The sequence below is a fragment of the Protopterus annectens genome, chromosome 17.part0 (genome assembly GCF_019279795.1).
Source record: "Protopterus annectens isolate FY-2018-M chromosome 17.part0, PAN1.0, whole genome shotgun sequence".
Classification (NCBI taxonomy): Eukaryota; Metazoa; Chordata; order Ceratodontiformes; family Protopteridae; genus Protopterus; species Protopterus annectens.
Window position 1 is genome coordinate 358,239,085 of NC_056751.1, and position 21,608 is coordinate 358,260,692.

Below are 21,608 nucleotides of genomic sequence, written 5' to 3' on the forward strand. Positions count from 1 at the left end.
CTCCTACCTCCCAGATAGACCCCTTAGATCTGAGATTCAGCAGCTTCTTCAGGTTCACAAGCCAAACCTGCCTCCTAGCCAATTTCTCTTACACTTTAGCCAAAAACTGTGATGCTCTACCATTAGCTATTAGAACAACCCAAAATCCTGCCCACTTAAAAATGTCTGTACACAGTTACCTATCTTCCATCTGGAACTGTACTTGCACCCATCCTCCTTAAATACCCAGTTTTAATTATATATTTTTTTCACTACTTTCTACATTATGTTTGAAAAAAATATATTTTTTGTCTGTCCACTGAATTGATAACTGTGTTTTTAACTTTGTAAGCTAAATTGTTTGATAAATGTATATTACCAATGTATATAATTTTGCTTTTTGTTGTACTGGGGAGCTTTTCTCCCTGGGCCTCCACTGAAAACAGGCTCTATATGGCCCAGTGGAATTTTCTGGTTAACAAACTGTAAATAAAATAAATAAATAAATGTTTAATGATGGAAAAATAAGAAAAAAAGCTAGGAATGGTTCTCCTTTTTTTTCTTACTTTCTTCTTTTTTGTTATTATAAGGTTTTGTGCGCAGTATCTGCTAAGCATATTGAACAAGCCCAAATGTTCTGTCATTGGATAACACTATTATGAACCCAAGGGCATGCCACCATACCCGTTAATTTCTTTTGAATAAGTCACTTTGAAAGATAATTGCATTAACTCATCAGAGTCTCTAGTAAAGGGTAACTTACAAAGGGGCATCCTGCACTGCAGATGAGAGGCAATGTCATGCTACTTAAAATAAATAGCCTCCCACACCAAATGATTCAAAAATCAGTAGAAATATAATGGTTAAGGTGTACATTCTTGCCAACACATTATCTAAGGGTAGAAATATCAAGCATTATCTGGACTTCCTTTAAAATGATCTAGGGCCATATAAGAGTTTAGCTACTGAACACGGGCAGGGGGACAGAAAGCTGTAGGAGCTAAAATTGCTGCTTAACTTGGCAACAACAATCAACAACACCAAGTGACGTAAAGCAAGAACTGTTATAGTAATATAATTCATAACTCAGAGTTGAAAAAGCAGATGCCTGCAGAAAGTAACAACCAAACAGAAAATGCTACTAGAACATATTTTCAATGTTGTTCTGTGCTATCCTCAGTGGTGGTACAGGTTATGATTAGTTTTCCCTAGATCATAACTATTAAAGCGTCTGCTGTTATGAGCAGTATTGTGCACAACCAGCAGAGACCAGCTGGCCAGCAGTGATGTGTCTCAATATATGGTACTGTGCAGTCTTTTCCCTTTCATTTTTAAAAGTGGGAGTGCTAACATTTAATGGTTTCCAGAAACTAATCTCTACTTGTTAAATTTAGATAGTGCTGGTGCTTATATTTAATACTTCTGTTTTCAGCACTGATGTCTGCTTGCATTGGGCTTCCTGTTAAACAGTAAATCTTAAGATAGCAACTGATTTAAGACATTTCACATACGTTCTTCAGTATGCTGATTTCAACTACATTTCAGGTTTGCCATTTGTTCAACTGGAAAGTCCAGTCAAGCTATAGTTCAAGACATGAAGTAGCTTCTAACTTCTATAGCTGACTGTCTAAGACACATCTAGAGTTTTCTTGAAAGTAATTTATAATTCTAAAGTACAAATGGCACTGACTTTTATATGTAATTTATATTCAACCCAGTTGTTTTTAAGCATTCATGTTCACATGAGCTGGACATCTAAACAGCACTGTTAAGGCATTCAAAAGATAATTTAGTCTTGTGATTACATTTCAAGTCTTCTGTTTGTTCAGGTGTGCAGTCTAGTAGGGCAAATAAAAAGACAATTTCCTAATTTTACTTCTTGCAAATATATTTAGTGTCCTTACTTCCAAGTACTGTCCATCTTGTTGGTCTGTCTAATCAGTTATTTGGTTCAAGCTGAAAACAAAATTTAAAAGTTGTGCCATAACTTGTCATTTTTCCTTATTAACAAGACTTTAATTCTTGATCTTGCAAGTACTGATGTAGCTAGATGAACCATTTGAAATCATTCACAAGTATTAGTAACTTGTTTGCTAGCATTTTTCACTTGTAAGTCATCTGTGCTGGTGTCCACATTCTCAGGGGCAGTTTCATCCTTGAGAATGCTTCTTATAAAGCAGCCATGGATGCCATCATTAGATATGTTCTGTTTACACGATGTTTTAAACAGCAAGTTTTTAAAATCGTGTCACCTGTAAAATGTTTACTACTGATGATTGCTTTATTGTTGCAGAAAATGAGGCTTGTTAAAATGTGTTTGCATACTTTAATGATACAAGATCAAAAGAGCCAGTTTAATAAGGAAGGGATTTGGGACTCAGGTGAACTTTGGTTTTACTGATCCAGAGTCTATGTATAGAAGACAATTTCTAAATTCTATACATATGGACCACCTACCTTAACCTGGTGACCATTTTGATTTAATTCCAGAACTTGTCTACACAAATAGTAACATTGGACCCTTCTTCAATTTATTTTACCTGCACAAGATATTGTTAACACTGAAGACCACCATAAAATCAGTATTTGTCTCCATAGTAATGAAGGTTTATCTACTGTTAGCTCTTTCAGGAAGAAAAGAAGAAAGGCATGGCCTGGGGGAGAGAAACTATCCCTAATTTAGAGTAAGATACTGCTGTGGAAAATAGTAATTGAACAGAACATATAGCCTACCAAATATTTATCTTATAATACCTCCTATCCCTCAAAGGATTTGATCACTGGTGATTTCACTCTGTGAAGCTTATGGAACCTGTGCCCAAGAATCACTAGGTATTGCATCACAATTTCTTGTTTATCTGGTTGCTTATTAAATGTTATAAAGGAAGTTGTTCTGAAGGTACAATGTAAGAGGAAAATCTAACACTGCACTGTTATCAGTGGGGTCTTGGCTGGTTTAGATCTCACCCCCTTGGAAATTTTGTTTAGTACAATAAGAGAAATTAATGCATTTACCAAAATAATGGGTTCATACTTTCATTTTCAGATGTCATTCCCTTTCTGATACTGTCATCCAAGAACTTAATTCAAGACAATATGTTTAAAAGTCAGACTAGATGTGTGAATTTGTCCTTTAATCTTAAATACATATACTTGTAGGAAGCCATGTTAATGAAGGAGAAATTTTTCATCAATAATACATATCATCCTGGTCACCTGCACAGTAGATTTATAGCTTCAAGAATTACAAAGCAGGTACAGACATTTTTTTTTCAGAGGAACATGTAGAGATGATGACACCTATAACTGTTTCTTGAGTGATTTAGCTACAATTAATGTCAATAATGCCTCTAAGAAATTCAATGAGCTGCAGTGTGTGCCGACACCTGAAAGGGAGACATAGTAATTATTACTGAAACAGAGTATGGACCAGATCATGCTATGCTGTCTTTTGCAGATGCATTGTGGGTATCATAATTTTATGATGTTCCAGTATGATGGGGAGTCTTTACCTATGTTACAGAGAAATTTCAGTTAAGTGCTTTTTTTAAACAGATGAACACAATGAGATTACTGTTGTCTTTATCATTTCTGATTCAGGCATTCATAGAGTTCCTGGATTTTACAAGAGTCCTAGTTTTACTCAAGAAAGGCCAGGTGTTTTTACAAGTATCCTAATAGGCTTCAGGACTGTCACATCTTGGCAGTGAATTTAAACTTCCTCCAAATTGAATGGACCTTACATTCATTAAATGGGACTAGTGATGAGCAATTCTTGGAAACCATGATTAATTTTGGTTTTAAGCAATGTGTTACCTTTGCAACATGTGGATTATCCTGGCTGTTGTGTGTAAATATCCTGGCACATTTGTATAAAGATATTTAGCTTTCTCTATCCTCCTGGTAACTGTGAACATCTGGATATACGTGCTACCATATCCATGTCACACAGAACCTTTTTACTGGACAGGAATGTAAAGAAGAAGATAATTGTGATAAGATTTCTTGATTAGCCCAGAAACATTTGAGTTCCATTTGGGAGTGCCATGTAAGGAACACTGGCCTAAAGTTTGTACTAATAGCCTAGAAGTTATTGATGACCATATTTGTACAGTGCATATCAACAATTCATTTAGGATTAAGCCCCATAGGTGAAATTTTTTTTAAGTATTCTAAAAAAATTCTGTGGTAACTGTGTAAGACATACCATTCTGATAGAATGAAAGCAAGATTAATCTGGACAACTAAGGAACTAACCAAGGCAATATGATGAAATATATCTAAGTATGAAATGGCACATGCCATCACCTCATTAGACAAAAAACTGCTTTCTTGAATAATGCAAAAATTAGCAAAATTATTAATGCATCACCCCTCCATTTGGATTAAAGGTTTTTAGGAAATGTTGCTCCACCTACACTTATACTGCCCAAAATCTAGAAAACAATACTGGTATAGATTTTCCTTTAATTTCTGTTGAGATGATAATAGAAGTCTTAGAAAATAGTACAACTAATAAAACTAGTGGGCCAGTTGAAATTCCAGGAGTATTTGTTCCAAAACTTGGCATCATGTTGTCCAAAAGCACGGTCTCACTTTTTCATTAATATTCTTCAGACTGGTTCTTTCCCACTGTAATTGGAAAAGAGCAATTATTACACCTACTTTAAGGGAGGATACCATAATGATCCTGGATGTTACATACTTTGTGTGATAGCTGAGTTCTTTGAAAAAAAATGTCTTGAAAAACCTAATTTAGTTCTATACAGCAACAGTATGTGCTGCATTCCTAGATCGAGCAAAAACATTTGACAATATCCCACATACTGCCATTATCACTCAGATGAGATTGTGTACCATTTCTTATTCCTCATATTATAAACTGAGTAGTACACACTGGTGTATCTATCTTTCTCATTCAGGACTAGCAAGAGCTTATTAAGTCTGAGAAAGATTTCTTGAAATGTTCTTCAAGGATCAGTGTTGTGCCTTTAATCTGTAATTTATTCATGTTATCTGAGCCCGTAACAAAAATCAGCTATTTTTTGTTAATTCTCAGACAACAAAAAAGTAGTTTTGTCTGTATCTGATGTCAGTGACCATAATAACCTTCAGCAACAGTTGGGTAAATTAGTCCTTTGGTTAATTGACAGTAAGTTAGTGTCTAACAAGAGCACAGCTCTTCACTTTAGTAGTTAATGGAGGGTGTACCCCTATGCTATTGTTGGTAACATCTTTCAAGAGACTGAACATTATAAGGATCTAAGTATTATTATATACAGTGATTGCCTTTCAGTGTACGTATACAGTTCAGCTTTTAAAAAGCAGTAGACAAGAGAAGGCTCAATGTGAATGTAATTTCTTCAAATAAAACAGAGGTGTTAATATCCTGATATCTTACCCTTAATCAGCCATGTCAAACATGGTTCCACCTTTTGTCTATACACTGTTTCAGACATAAGAAAGTTAGGAAGAATGCAGCAAATGTTTACTACAGCAGTGACCACACTCTAAATGGCTGGAAAGATTTATCTTCCTTAAGCATTTTTAGCATTTCGCTCATTTATTAAGAGTGCTATATATCCATTTCACATGCTTTTTCAAAAGCTGCAATCAAGGGGTATATAGTTGGATTGAATATAGTTCTTTTTTTCCACATCATTTGTTAATAGGTTTCATTTTGCAATCACAGTATGAACTAAAGTACAGGGCCAAGTTCATTTTTCAGTAAAGAACCTTAACTCTGAAATGAAATCTTCCACATTACAATTCTTACTTGGCATAAAAGTAAAGCCTTTTTCAAGAAAAGAAAAATGGTCAATGTTGACACTATTGTGGCTATAACTGAACATTTGTTAACTGTACCAAAACCATGTGAGTGATATGCTATACAAATGGGATGTTCATATTAGCATTGGTATCTATATCTAATACCTCTTCTTACTCAGTATTAGTAGCACATCACAATAGGGTATGAAGTATAAATCACTATTGGGAACTGGCCTTAATACAAGGACAGCCTGAATCCCACCATATTCAAGTATGTGATAATAAAACAAGGGTGACAATTTTGAGAGATCTCTAGTAATTCAGTATAATTCTGGAGCTGCTATGATAAAACAGGTAATTAGAAATAATTGGAGCACTTTTAAAACAAATGATACCAAATTTAAAACACTGGGTGAAAATGCACAGTTTGTCTTTAAAACAGTTATATGAAATGTCCATTAAACAGTTTAATATCAGTGATTGGGGACATGGCCAAGATGGCAAGCAGCTAGCAGCATAAGATTTTTACTCTGCTTCTCTTAAAGAATTTTGACAGGATTTAATTATCAAACTCATCAAAAAATATTCATAAAAGGTGAAATATCATAAAAAATGAAATGAGACTTTTTGATGAAAAAATATATATTTAAATATTTTCCTGTCAAAAATACAAATCATGACTACTAGAAAAAAATTATCCATTCTAAAACAGCATCTCAAGAAACCTCTGTGAAGAAGGAACTACAATCTATTCTTAACAATAGACAGGACTTATCTCTGAAAATGGATAAACCTGACTCTGAAATAGATGCAATTAAAAAAGATTGCAAAAAAACAGATTGATCTAATTAATGGAGATGTCAAACAACAAAAACTTCAAATATCTGCTATGGAATAATCAATTAACGGCATTGATGGTAAACTAACAGAAGAAGAAGAAAGTAATATTGAATTTATTCTTAAACGGAACAATAAATTCTTGGAAAAACTGGATGATCTAGAAAATAGAGAGAGAAGAAACAACATCTGGATGTATGGTGTTCCCAAGGAGCAAGGAGACTACATGGTTAATACTTTAATTTCTTGGTTTCCAAAAATCCTAAACCTTCAAGAAGCCCTGTCTTTTGGCATAGAGAGGGCTCACAAATACTTATCTACAATAATTTCAAAACAGAAGCCTTCTAATCAAAGATCTATAATACTTAGATTTATCTCCAATCAAGATAAAGACTTATTATTAAAAACAGCTTGGTCTGTTTCACCCATAGAAATAGAAGATACTGTTATTAGATTTGACAAAGATTATTCTTTGGTAATTTCAAAAAGGAAAGCATGTATGCCCCTCTTAAAGAGCCTAAAAATCTGGAATAAAAATACATCTGCTCTACCCAGCAAAATTAAGGTTGTTTTTACTGGATGGACAGAAAACTTTTGAATCCTTGGAAGATGCATTTTCTTTTGTTCAAAAGAATAATCTACTTAACACTATATAAGAAATGGACTGGAGTTCATCTTTAAAAAGACAAGCTACAAGAAGTGATTGGACAGTAAAAGAGAAAAATAAAAAGCTTACTGACAAATGAATATTTCATTTGTTTATATTTACTGTTTACCATCAAACATAACTTTGAAACATCTTTATAAAGGTAATAATTTGTTTTGAAAATATTTTGTTAATAATTTTAATAATCTAGCAAAGTCTTAATTATATCTATATAATATAATCAGTATGACTGGTGTGTGAGTGATGCATTGTTTATGTTTAGTTACATATAACAGGTCTGATAGAGCTGATTACAGAAGAGTAATTAATCTTATAGTTAATTAGAATATATAAATAATAGTTTTTGTAAATAAAATGAAATTGCATGATTTTATGGTTAAAGGGGGTTATAAAGACTGGCTGAATTATATATATAGGAAGTATTACTGAACATTACTGATGCTTTTGACTTCTATTTTTTTATTTAAATCGTTCATTTAAAATGATGTCCGTTACAAGCATCTGTTAAAGTTATTGCTTCTAAGATAAAGCTCAAGCATTTGAAAATTCTATCTGTTTTAAAACACTTACCTGTTTTTCACATAATACAAAACAGCAGTAATCAATTGTACTTTTTAGGGGGTCAAAGGTTGTGATTGCTGATGAATTTGTGAGTCTCTATTTTAAAACAAGCAGATGTGCATTTCTCTTAAAGAAATTTACAGATCAGACATGCACTCATTCACAAACATACAGATTTCTTTCTTCTATTTCTGTTGATATGATATTTGATACTGTATCTGATTCTGCTTTATGATTTCAGTCTGTACTTGTCAAAATGTGTGTTCTAACTATTTTGCCAGTTATCAAAGATCAAGTATCTCAGTTGTCCCTGATTTTTGAGGCATCCTTTATTCGGGTTTGGGCTATGTCCCTTCTAATACCTTATAGAACTGATGACCTTTGCAGAGTTGGTGGTGAATTATATATAAGTGGGTTATGTTAGTGCTTATAGGTGTAGACTTGTTTTGCTAAAGAAGATATGCACTGATTTGGACTCTTTTGTTTTTCAACATTCAAAGTTAAAAAGTAGGAACCTGTTGAGGAGTATCTCCAATTGCCCCTGATTATTTCTGGATCTGTCCATTTTTCTGATGAAGTTTTTCCCTGATGCATATAGGAGATATGTCAGAGATTACATTCATTGCATGATGTGAGGTGTTGCAGCTGCCTATCTCAATGTTTGGAGGTTTTCTGATGATGAACATCCCCTTGATGTTTTCATTTTGTTGACTTTCGAGTTGATAGGAACATGATTTGGACCATGTCACTGGTTTTAAGTTTTGTTCCATTGCTTGTGGCTCTGTCCCTGACTGTTCAAGTCAAGACATTGTGACTAAAGGGGGTGCAGCAAAGAAGAAAAAAGGAAAGGAAAAAATATATAACAAGTTCATTTGAATAGTTTATTAATATGTTCTCCTCAGTGATGCATTTTATAATTTAATTTAAATGCACTTAATGTGTATTACAAAGGATATGTTTATTCATATTTGTATTGTTTCTGTCTTGAGACCCTAGTCTTGACTGAGAAGGGTATTTGAAATTTGAATCAGTACACCTACCCTTCTACCAGGTTTAAAATAAATAAATACTAATTAAGTTTGGAACTAAGGGATAATAATCCAGTGTTATTTGATACCTCTCATTCTTTTTCTCAAGATAGTCTTTCATATTGCAATTTTTTCACAGTACACAATTGACCCTCATGGAGGGGTTATCTGCCAAAGTCCTGACAGGTATGCCCTTACAGAAAATCTGATATGCTACTCTTTAGAGTGTCCAGCTGCATGTTTACTCCTTAATATTATCAATACTACTTTAATTAAAAAATGTAGACCGGATATGTTGCACTTAAAGAATGGCAGAAAACTGCTTTAGTGATGACACCTAAGCAGACATTAGCTTCCTTTCAGGACAGTGGGTAGCAGCAATTTAAGGGGAACACTGTTACACTGATGTAGCATTTTTTCAGCTATAAAAAACTTGATATCAGAGAGATGAAAATAGTAAGCAATTTGCAAATCTCTAAGTCTTTTTGATATCTAAATAAAACTGTTTATGAAAAAACATTTCAGGTGAAAGTTTGCCAGATACGACCAATTCCATGAGCATTATCTCTTATTATTATATGTAATCACACAGACAGTAGAGGTACATTTTGTCATGGTGTGGAATGCATGCGGTTTAGGAGTATATATCCTTGTTGAAAGATTGGCCAGGGTTCAGGTTGAGGTTCCTGCATTTATGTGTATTCCTGTCTCTTATTGTTGCCTTGCTGTCTCACCTTGTTTTATGCTGTTCTTACTTGCTTCTCATTGGTGGACAGCTTTCATGGTTCTTACATTTTAGTATGGAAGTTCTGCTGGTCTTATGCAGAGCTTTGGAGACTGGATATGAATCAGCTATTTTTGTTTGGTGTTCTGCATGATATGATGCTGTCCCGTTTGCAATGGCTTACTGGTGCTGTGTGCTGTGGTTCTGTACCAGGGTCACATATTGTACCTAAATAATCTGTATCATTCAGCAGTCTATCTATTAAATTATAATTGTCACTCATGGAATAATAAGGGGCTGAGCTAATACTGATATTACCAAGTATCTAGTGACATGACAAGATTTATGTTTCTGGGTCACTAAATCACCTTTTGTCACCAATAGTGGTCAGTATCTGCTACCAAAAAGACTTATGATTCATTTGTACCTATTGGCTACATTGCTGAAAATAATTAGCTTTTCTAGTTTTTCATCTAGTTTGCTTCTCACACATATAAATGTGCTGTCAAGCATAGGTAGATATAGAAACTGACATAGATAATAAAAATAAAATAAAATTAAAATTAAATTATTTTTTGCTTGTTTTTACAAGTTTAATAGTATTAATTTGTTATTATTTATTGCATTTTCATGCCTTTTAGATGCTTGTTTATATATGAACTTTGTAGTCAAAGTTTTGAACAACTGGTGACCTTGCTTATGAATATTAATTAGATAACATAATTAATGAATATTTATGAGGAGATGCTTTCCAGTATGTTTATATTTTAGCAGTGAACTTAGCAAAAAGGTTAATTTATACCAAATATAATGATTTGCACATGGCAATAAAATTAAGAATATCTAAACCTGTATAAACTGAAGCAATATAGTATTATACATGTACACCCTTTTGAGAATAATGATGCAGTCACTGAGACAGGTTTTGAGTATTATTGCTGCTGTAATTTTGTATGACAAATATGATGAATTCAGGTGGATGTCAGGTTTTGGGACAATTCTGAAAAGAAGTTTTATACTATAGCACATATATATATCTCCTTTTACACATCATGACTAATGATGTTAAGTCTGGCAGTAAGGAGACTGTAACCTATTATATGATCTGCTATATAAAATAAACCTAGAATAGCATTCACATAAATATTTAATGTTTTGTTGAAGTATATTAGTTTGTTTTATAGTTTAGTATTCAAATGCATGTAAGCGTGTAAACTTTATTCTCTTCTTATTTTATTAACTTTATTCATATAGTAAATATAAACACATTGTGCTTGTCATGGAGAGGTGTTTGGTGTGTCATGATTATATGTGAGGCATATTATTGATGTAATGATCTCAGTAAAATTATTTAAATTTATTTAAGAGGTGTAAATATGAATGACTGATGTATGAGTGGTGACTTATTAACAAGTAGTTATGTTGAATCAATCTAGATATATTAGATTAACAGGATTGTTATTAATTTACACAAAGTTAAACATGCAAATAATAGTTTTGCTTTTATAGTAAATATATACACATTTATAGTTATATTTTAAAAGGGATTTAAGTACATATATAGAAATGTTCTTGCACAAATGTAGAAGTTTTTGTTATTACTTTTATTTTAAATTATCAGATTAAATAGACCGTTATTCTAATATTCTGTTAAAGTTACAGTATCTAAACATGGGTTAAGTATATTGAAGTTCTATATGTCTTAAGTCACTTATTTATTTCATGCTTGAGTTCTGAGTTCTTTTAGATAAATGTTGAAAGAAATGAATATTTCACTGTTGCATCTCTGGAGATTAAAGGTCGGGAAATCTGATGCATTTTATCAGTCTTCAAGTTTCAGCCTCAAACTGCAAAGTACCCTTTGTCATTGGAATATAATTATTCAAGGAAGACAATCATAATTAACTGTCATTTAAAAGACTAAGTTTATCTGTGGTAGTTTCTCTACAGACGATCATTCTGGTTTTGAAAATCTGAACTAGTTCATCTCATTCTTCTATAAATCTATTGGCCTTAAAAAGTATTATATTCTTTTGAAATATTTCTACTAAATTATTTTTGTGGATTAGCTATTATTAATAAGAGTGATACTACTTTATTTAGAGATGTCTGTTTTGTTAGCAATTGGTTTGAAATTAGTCTTTATAAATGCTCACTTATTTATATATTGCACTTAAGTTGTCTATAGCAGTAGCAAAATGATAGATTAGAGTAGAAAGCTTTATTAATTTAGTATAAAGTGAGTAGTTCGAAATGAGATTTCTCATCAAACTAGGAACAACTGGCTCCATGATGGGTTCTACATTTATTGTTAGGTTTGTTTTGCATAAGTTATTTTTTAGTTTTAAATCCATATTGAATTGTATAAATGAAGCATTTATGATTAGTAAAAGAATGCCTCATCTTGAACCATGCAGGAAAAATGCCACTGAGGATCCAAAATGGTAAAATCAAGGATTTTAATAACAAGAATCTTATTTTACCATTTTGGATCCGCAGTGGTATTTTTTCTGCATTGTTCTTGGTTTATATTAATTATGCTGCATCATTTCTAAAAATTGTCTCATCTTTTTGGAAATAGATGTTTAGATTTACTAGGACATTACAAAATGATTATAATAACTTTTATTGTAAAGTCTTAATTTTAACATGACTCAATTAAATGCATTTCACTAAACATAAGTGGTTTAAATAATAGCTCTAAAAGTGGGAGTTTAATTGTATATTTAAATATGCAAAAAGCACATTTTTTTACAAGAAACACATTTAATTCAAGATGATATTGCTAGATTGGAATCGAAACACTCTACAGTAATTTCAAGTTCACATTTTACAACAAAAAGAAGAGGTACTGCTATTCTATGGAAAATACTGTTATAATGCCTAATTTTAAAGAGATATGTTCAGATAAAAATGGAATGGTGAACATTGTGGTTATTGAATTACAGAAAAAAAATCTATACTTTAGCAAATGTATATTGGATTCCAGGAACTGGGGCTAATTGCTCAAGAAAATATTCAGATATAATTACATCATATATGAAAAGAAATTTAATTTTGGCTGGATACTTTAATTGTTTATTGGAAAGTAGATATTCTACATCTCAGAGAAAGTTTAGATGTTCAGTTCTGGCTAAAACCTTAATAAATTTCATTGATATCTTACACCTAAAAGATATTAATGACTTTATAACTACAAGTTCATTGATATATTCTCATTATTCATACAAATTTGGCACACAAACTAAAATAGATAAAGTATTTATTTCTAATGAATTGATTACCAAAATTGAAAAAGTTGTAATGACTTCATGTCCTTTGTTGGATCATAATGTTATAACATTTATTATAAAACTTAAATCAAATAGCTTAACTCCTCATAATAGAATCCCAGCATATATAACAAAGTTGAAAGATGTTTTTTTAAAAGAAATACAAGTCTTATTTTTTAATTATAATAAAGAAGTTTCTGATATTATTTTATAGGACACTTTAAAAGTATATATTTATGGTAAAATATATAGTTAGTATATAAATAAAAGATGGGAATGGGAAAAAGAATTTTTAGATTTAAAAGATGAAACTGATAATCTTAAGATACTTATACAAAATGGGAATAAGCATTTAGGGTCTAAGCTTATTGATTTAAACTTAAAATATGCTGAAATTTGAAATCATAAAGTGTCAATAATCGAGAGAAATATAAATTACAAATACATTCTTTGAATCTAATAAGACTACATAAATTAGCTATCAGATCCAAGAAAATGAATAAAGCTAGCCATATTAATATTATTTTAAATTGGAAGAAGATTAAAAATGCTACAGACCTAGAAGATACATTAGAATGTTTTAAAGCTCATTTTGAAAATGCAAATAAAGTGGATAACACAGTAGAATAAAAAAAAATATCAAAGAATTTCTAAGTAAAATATTCATGAAATACTAAATTTAGAGCAAGTAAAAAAATAGAAAATCCTATCCCTTTTACAGATATTAAAGAACAAACCAAAAAAAAAAAAAAACAATAAAGCACCAGGCAGTGATGGAATTATTCCTGAAATTTATAAATTGTTCACCATTGAACCATTAACTATTTTATTAAAGATTTACACAGAAGTTAAAATTAATGCCAATATCCCAACCGCTTGGAAATATACTTTAGTTTTGCCTATCTTAAAATGAGATAAAGATCCAAAACTGTGTACTTCATACAGACCTACATCTCTTTTAAATATAGATTATAAAATCTTTATGTCAATCCTAGCAAACAGAATAAAACAAATCTTGCATATTTTAGTAGATGAACATCAAACTGGATTTATTTTACATAAACAAACTCGGGTGATAATATTAAAATAATCATTTCATTAATAGATTATGCAAATAAAAAAGAAAGAATTATCAATTATAAGTTTAGATCTAAACAAGCATTTGACTCAGTAAACTGGATATATTTAACTGAGACACTTAAAGAATACAATTTTTCAAGTAACTTTATAAATTTAATTATTTGTTTATATAAACATTCTTATGCTTATGTTAAAATAGGTTTATATCTTTCAAAATCATTTAAAGTAAACAAAGGCACAATACAGGGATGCCCTCTTTCACCTTTACTTTTTGCTTTGATTATAGAGCCATTAGCTATTGTTATTAGAATGAATCAAAAAATTGTAGCTTTTGAGTTAATGGATTCATATTCCTTTAAAATTATCTTCAGAGATAGCATTTTATTAAAACTAGGAATATAGAATTATTAGAAACATTAATACACTCATTATATGACTTTGAAAAAGTATCAGGCCCAACTTTTAATAATAATAATAAAACAGAAAACATTATTATTTAATACAAATTTAAATAATAAATTAAAAAATAATGTTGCTTTTAATTGGAATAATGACCACATGAAATACTTAGGTATTATTCTAACAACTAATTATAAATATATAGTTTCATCAAATTTTGAATGCATAATAAAATATTACAATGTTAATAAATAAATGGAATATTTTTTTCTATGAAGGAAAGATTAATTTTAATTAAAATGATAATCCTATCAAAAATACTGTCTGTTATTCAAAACTTATCAATCACTCCTCCTAAAAAGTATTTAAACAGAATTAACAGTATTCTTAGAAATTTCTTGTGGTACCCTAAGAAAGTTAGGATATCTTCTGAACATCATATAAGAAATTGGGAAGATGGATGAATTGCTTTCCCAGACATAAAATCATATATAGTATCCTCAGTTTTTAAAACAGTGAGTTTATGGTTAAATATGCATTACCCAGCAAAATGGAAAACTACACATGAGTATATATGGCTTGAAATGGATAAAAAATATGTCAAAGTTACACAATCAGATTTTACCAACTAACTTTATTTGGTTAATAAAGAATACTTTCTTTAAAATAGCTTTAAATAACAATCTAATTATATTAATAATATTTTGAATGCTTTTAAAATTTTATTTATAAAAATTTTGATTTAAAGGCATGAATATTTACATTATTTCCTATAACTTTTACAGAGGATTATATTGATTTTTTAAATATAAATACAATTTTGATTTTAAGAAATAAATATATAATTTTTGGAATCAATTATTAAATGAAACAAAAATCCATACTTTAGAATATTCAATGAAAACATATGATTTTGATTCAAATAATTGGCTTACAACACAAACTAACAGACAATATTTAGTATCTAAAATAGGATGTAATAATAATAATTCCATGCAAAATATTTGTTTGAAAGTAGAACGTGTACTGGAAAAATATTAATTGAATGTTGATCCTTCTCTTTATTTAATAGAAAAAAATATATTTATATATGTTGATTTGATTGAATATGGACTATTGTAATTATTTAATGTGTGAAATGTATACGTTATGTAGCTTTATTGTAATTGGTTATTATTTTAAAATTTTAAAAATAAAAATAAAAAGGGCTTAATATATCTGTTAGTAGCTGTAATCCTTATTGCCTTACTACATGGATTAGAAGTATCTTCAACTGAATCATTATCTTGTTCTCCAGAATGCTCAGTTTTATTTAAAGTTTTTTTTTACTCAGAACTGTTGCATAAATACAATTTATTGACTCAAATAATTTCTCACCACAGTATCATTCTCATGCTCTATTATTCTAGCATTACTCTGCTTCCTCACTTTTTGGTTAGATGGTGGCATGTCTCACATCCTACATCATCATACTTAATGGGATGCTCAACTATCTCATCAGACCTTGCTAACCAGCTGCCATCTGCTTTAATTCTCCCCATGCCGGAAGACCATTAAGTATCTGTTTTCAATTCTGCAACAATTTCTAACGGATAAACTTTATCAGTCAGACTAGCTTCAGAATGTTTAAAACAAACTTTAAATTCATTAACACCTACTTTGCTGCCATCTGCTACATAACTCCAATTGTGTCTATAGTATAATCTTCTTTTCCTTTGCTCTGCCCTCTTGTACCCAACTGACAAAAATGATTCATATTACTTTGCTGTCCAGCTATCATTCCCTCTCTTCTCTGGCTCCAACAGAACTGCAAGAAAGAATATGGGAATTTCCTCAGTATCCTTATCAAATTTACCCTAGTGGCTATGAAGGTACTGCTGTTCATGAGAAAAGGACATACCTAGTGGACTAACTCAGTCAACAGAAATTAAATATAATTAAATGTGTTAACTAAGTTTAACTGTTACCTTGTTGACCACCCTAGGGAGAAAATAATTTAATTAAAAAAATGGCTGGACCCTGTTCTTGTTAATGGGCAAACATTGCAAAGTCTACCACAATCTTTCCTAGCACAAGCCTGAACCCATCAATATAAAGCATTTGCTAACCCATCAGTGATAGTACACCACACCTGTCCTGCAGTAGTGAGTAGTCTCCCTACATGAATTTGCTTGACATTATACAAATGGCTTACATTTGTGTATTAAAAGGAGTTAATGATAATAAATATAACACTACCTACTTACCAAGCCCTGCCAAGCAAATTACACAGTTCTATGCAAGCACAGACCAATTAATTTGTACTGCTTTGGTACTGGTGCTGCAATTCCTAGTTTTACAGTACACAGTGTCCTTCCCCATTGTTGAAACATTCTTTAAAAATTGATATTCCCCTCTTTCCTGAATATCTAATATCATTCCTGATGTTTAACACATGTAAACATTTACCAGTGCTCCCTTCCTCATTACTTCCCTCCAACAAACATCATCTCTCATAATCAACACCACATGACACAGACACACTATTCCTACTCAATGTATCCACCCAGAGCTATTCAACATCTCTTATGTACACTTAAAGGTAACCTGTCTAAAGCCACACAAACCTACATAAAAACAAGAAGACATAGATATGTCTGGCTTTCTATATACCATAACATATTACTACAGAAGTACAAACCTGATGACTTCCAGAGACCTTCACCTAGATCCTGGTCCTTCTACTATTTGCAATGACACTAATACATCTAGCCATTTCCTATTTAGCAGGTGGAATAGCAATGTTATTTCTTAACTCCTTAGACCTTATCATCAGTTACATATAACTTCCAAATTTCAGTAATGTAGAAATACTTATAGTTGGCCTAAAATATGCATTTATTTATTTTCCCTGCAAAACAACATACAAATTGCTCAAGATATATTCTCCTGAGTGACATCAAACACAAATCAAGATATTATAATACTGAAGAATTTTACTATTAACTGGTTCACTAATAATTACATTTCCACAGCACATAACCTTCATCTATTCAGCTTTAGCCAGTCGATTCAGTTGCCCAACAGATTCAATAAACTTTCTGATAAGGAAATTATTCTAGACTGGAACTCAAAAACTGTCCCACCAAAATCACGTGAGTTGGTATACTATCAGATACAATCCGTAACCACCATCCTACTTGTATAATATGATATCAAAATCAAGATGCAGCTAAAATACAAGAACGTCAGGAGATATTCTAACTCTAACCTTGATATTATGACAATTCTACTGAGGCAGTGTAATTGTAACTCTTTAAAATATCTATTGCTGGATGATGCAGTCTCATATTTTAATGAAACATTTCTAAACATACTCAGTTCTATATCTCAAGAATGGAATGAGAGATTCAAATCTTTCTTTGCCCTAATCTAATGCTAACTAGAGGTCATTATCATCAACTCCCTTTTCCCCATTTTTTTACATGAGAATGGAGCTTTGCATCAACTCTTGCTACTTCTCTTGATTCAGTGCCACTCTCCTATCTTCTTTGGCAGAGATACCTGACTGTTGCAGTTCTTCTTTTAAGGAATCCATTCATCTTTTTGTTGGTGATCCTGCTTTCCTTTTGCCCTTTCCTGTCTCTCCCAATTCTTCTTTACCAAATCATTTGCTTTCATCTTTGTGATGGTGGTCCTCCTTTCCTTTTGCCTTTTCCTGTCTCTCCCAATTCTTCTTTACCAAATCATCTTCTGCTTTCTTGTAGATGTACCCACACCACAGTAATCTCTTTTCTTTGATGTTCTCTACAGTTGGAGCTACCCTGGCTTTTGCTTTGATGTCATATTTTTTTGTCTTCCCCACAGTACATATATTATCACCTATCAAAGATACTTTATCTCTATCATCTCTAGCTTCTTTAGCTGCTTTTCCTTCATTATCTCACAACTTACGTACTACAGAAGCAGTAGTTACTTTTCATCTTTTTTCGCATTCTCATGTCAGACACTACCCCTGAAACTCTGTGTCAGCTGGCTCCCACTCCTGTGATTCATCCCATGATCTCCTCATTCAGACTTTCCTTTTTCTCAACCAACCCTCCTAGATAATTGAAGCATTGAACCTGTTCCATTATTTTCTTTTCCATCTCAGTTTTCAGCTTCTTCAGATGTTCCCAATTCACTGCTATGACAACGGTCTTGTCCATATGAGTTTCATCCCATGAACCCTTAGTTTTATATTCCATTCTTCTATCATTTGCTGAAGCTCCTGTCCAGAGTCCACATATAATGCCACATTGTCTGCACACAGTATCTTTATTTATATGCCCTTCCAACCTGTTTGCTAATATAGTCAACCATAGTATGAACACCAGTGGACTCAGATCTGAACCATGATGCATACCCACTCCCACTAAGATTCCTCTGTGAGTGTGACCATTGTTTGTACTTGTGTTATTCGTTCCTTGCACACAGACTACACTAAATCTAACAATGCTTTTGAAACTTTGAACCATCATAGGACCTCCCAAAACAGCCCTCTTAGGACTTTGTCATATGCTTTCTCTAGGTCTAGGAATGCCCAGTTGGACTCTTTTCTCATCTCCAGCTTCTTCAATGCTATCTGTCTCACTGCAAGCATTGCATCAGTTGTGCTGCATCCTGATCTGAATCTGAGCTTCTCATCCTTCATCTTACTTTCAACAACTCTGTATATTTGTTTAGCATCACTCTCCCCAGCACTTTCATGCAGTGTAACAGGAGTTTGATACTTCCTTAATGCCCACAGTTGTGAATGTCTCATTTATTCTTGTACACTGTCACTAGAATGCTTGGTCTCCAGTTATCTGGGATAGCCTTTTATTTCCACACTGCTGAGTACCCTCAGGAGCCATTTCTTCCCTAATTCACCCAACATCTTGGTCATATCTGCTGTGAACTCATCTGAGTCTCTTGCTTTTTTTCTGACTTCTTTTTTCTTAGTGTGCTTTTTTCTTTCATTATAAGCTGTAAAAGGGCAGTCCAGCTTCTGTGGGGGGTTTCTAATGTCAGAAACTACTGGAAGCTCACCTTTTATCTGCCTGTGGACTGGTGAGCATCCCTTATGAATGGTGTCTGGTGACTATCTTCTTTATCTTTCTGTCTTTGTCTACCAACCTGATAGAGTTTCTTTTTGTCTTCTCATGAGTCACTTTCAAGAAGCTATTGTGACTGCTCTCTTAGCGTCTTTGTTAGCCAGCCATTATTCCTTCTTAGCCTGGTCTATCTTTTCTATCTTCAATTTTTTTCTTACACTCATTCTTTCATTTGATAACTTTCTGGACAATTTGCATTATACCATTCAGCTTTCCGTATGTAACTTATTTCCACATCTGTCTCAGCTACATATTTCTTCTATAGTTTTTACACCTACTGTTTTGAGACACTGACATTCTATTTTGGCCCCACATATTTCCTGTTCTTCCTGAGTTGACTGAGCCTTGAGCATTTCTTTGAACACATGTACTTTCCCTACATTCAACTTCAAGGTCTTCAGCCTAATCTCTGTTACCTTAGAACATTTTCTGACTACTGTTTGAAGCTGATTGTGGCCACCAGTGATTTATGCTGAAGGCCAACTGCTTCCTTGCAGATGACTTTGCAATTTCTGATTCTATACCTTTTCCTTACCAGGAGGACATTGACTATCTTTCTTGCTCTGCTATGTGTTGGCCACCATCACGTAATTTGCCAGACAGAAGTCTAGAGTGGCTTCTCCTTTTTTATTCCTGTTTCCCCACCCATTTGGACCTAGGGAGTCCTCATATTCTGTTCTGCCTGTTCCCATATGAGTATTCAGGTCCTACGTTATCAACACCAACTCATGTTATCCTGTTTAATTTCTCCAAGTCTTTTGTGTTTCTAATACCATTATGGGAATGGACCCCATTCCGAAGTCAAAGTATGATTAAAGTTCACAGAATTAGTATTGTTTCAATCTTTGATGTTACCCAGAAGTGTTCTTTGCAGCACCTGCAATGTGCCCAGTCTTGATTTCTTCTGCAGTTCATATGGCATTATATGTATCAGGAACATATCTAAGTATGACTGTAAATTCTTTTTTATAAGACCCGTTGATTCTACTACTATTGGAACTGTCTGGGTATCCATCTTCCACATTGCTCTCTCCTCTACCTTCAAATCCTGGTATTTTCTGACTCTGTGTCTCTCTGCATGCAAGACACTGCAATCACTGAATGTTGTAATTTCAATAATCTTTTGTCCTATTTTTGTGGACTACTATATCTGGCCTTCTCACATCTGTCTCTTGAACTGCTAGCAATGGGTGACCCCATGTGATATAAACTTCATCATTTTCTACAATGCCCTGTGGCTCATGTTTCCAATGCCTCTCAGCCACTTCAATACTACCATGTTTGCAGAGCCCCCAGTACAACAATCATGTCACACCACCATACCCCTGGACATACAGTTCTTCTGCCATTAGTATATCACAAACAGCAACAAAATGTACAACTGTTACCAACTCCATTCCAGAAAACCTACATTTGTCTGAATCTCCCACATTTTCAACAGACCTTGCAAACCAACATGCACATGGTCTACTGTCCTAGGCCACAAACATCAACCCCTTGTCCTCTGGTTTAAATTAACCTCTCCCTAACCATCCCTGTGTTTGATCCTGATCAACAGAAAATTGTTCCAAGAGTTCTCTGTGCTTGCAACCACATCCATGCATCCTCCACACTTCCTGCCTTCTCATCCAGTCCTTCAGTCCACATTTTTCCCTTGTTTTTTGACACACTCAGCTGCCGCTTGACCCTATCCACTTCTGGTTTGACTTCCATTCCCACTTGACACCAATATGCCTCTGCTAAGTGAAGCAGGGAAGTCATCTCAGACCCATTCTCCCCAAGTTCCGAAACCTTCACTATGCTTGGGTCTTACGAGGTCAGCAGGCATGCATGCAGTCTCAAGACTGCAGATCCACACAAGTAACCAATTTTGAGGAGGCCAACACCTCCTTCAGAATGGGGAACACACAGTCTTGGTATACACTGATCCTTATAAATCATTTGATGAGCAAGAAGCATCTTTGATGTTTTGCTGTCCAACCAATCTAACTCCCTTTGGGACCAATCAGTCCCTCCAAAACTGTAAGTTAGAACAGGAAGAGCAAATTGGTTTATAGCTTGGACTCTGCTCCCAGATGAAAGTGCCATATTCAGCATCAATTCTAGTCTTTTAAAATATTCCTTACTAAGTTCTACTCACATTTTTTCATGTTTCACTGTTGATCTTTTATCAGTTCC

The 21,608-nt window shown here is 32.9% G+C and overlaps 1 protein-coding gene across 2 annotated transcripts in view; it reads right to left on the bottom strand.

Annotated features, from left to right (window-relative positions):
- Positions 1-21,608, bottom strand: part of LOC122791672 (ras association domain-containing protein 8-like) — a 753,416-nt gene that overhangs the window by 660,304 nt on the left and 71,504 nt on the right. The gene's annotated exons all lie outside the window — the stretch shown is intronic.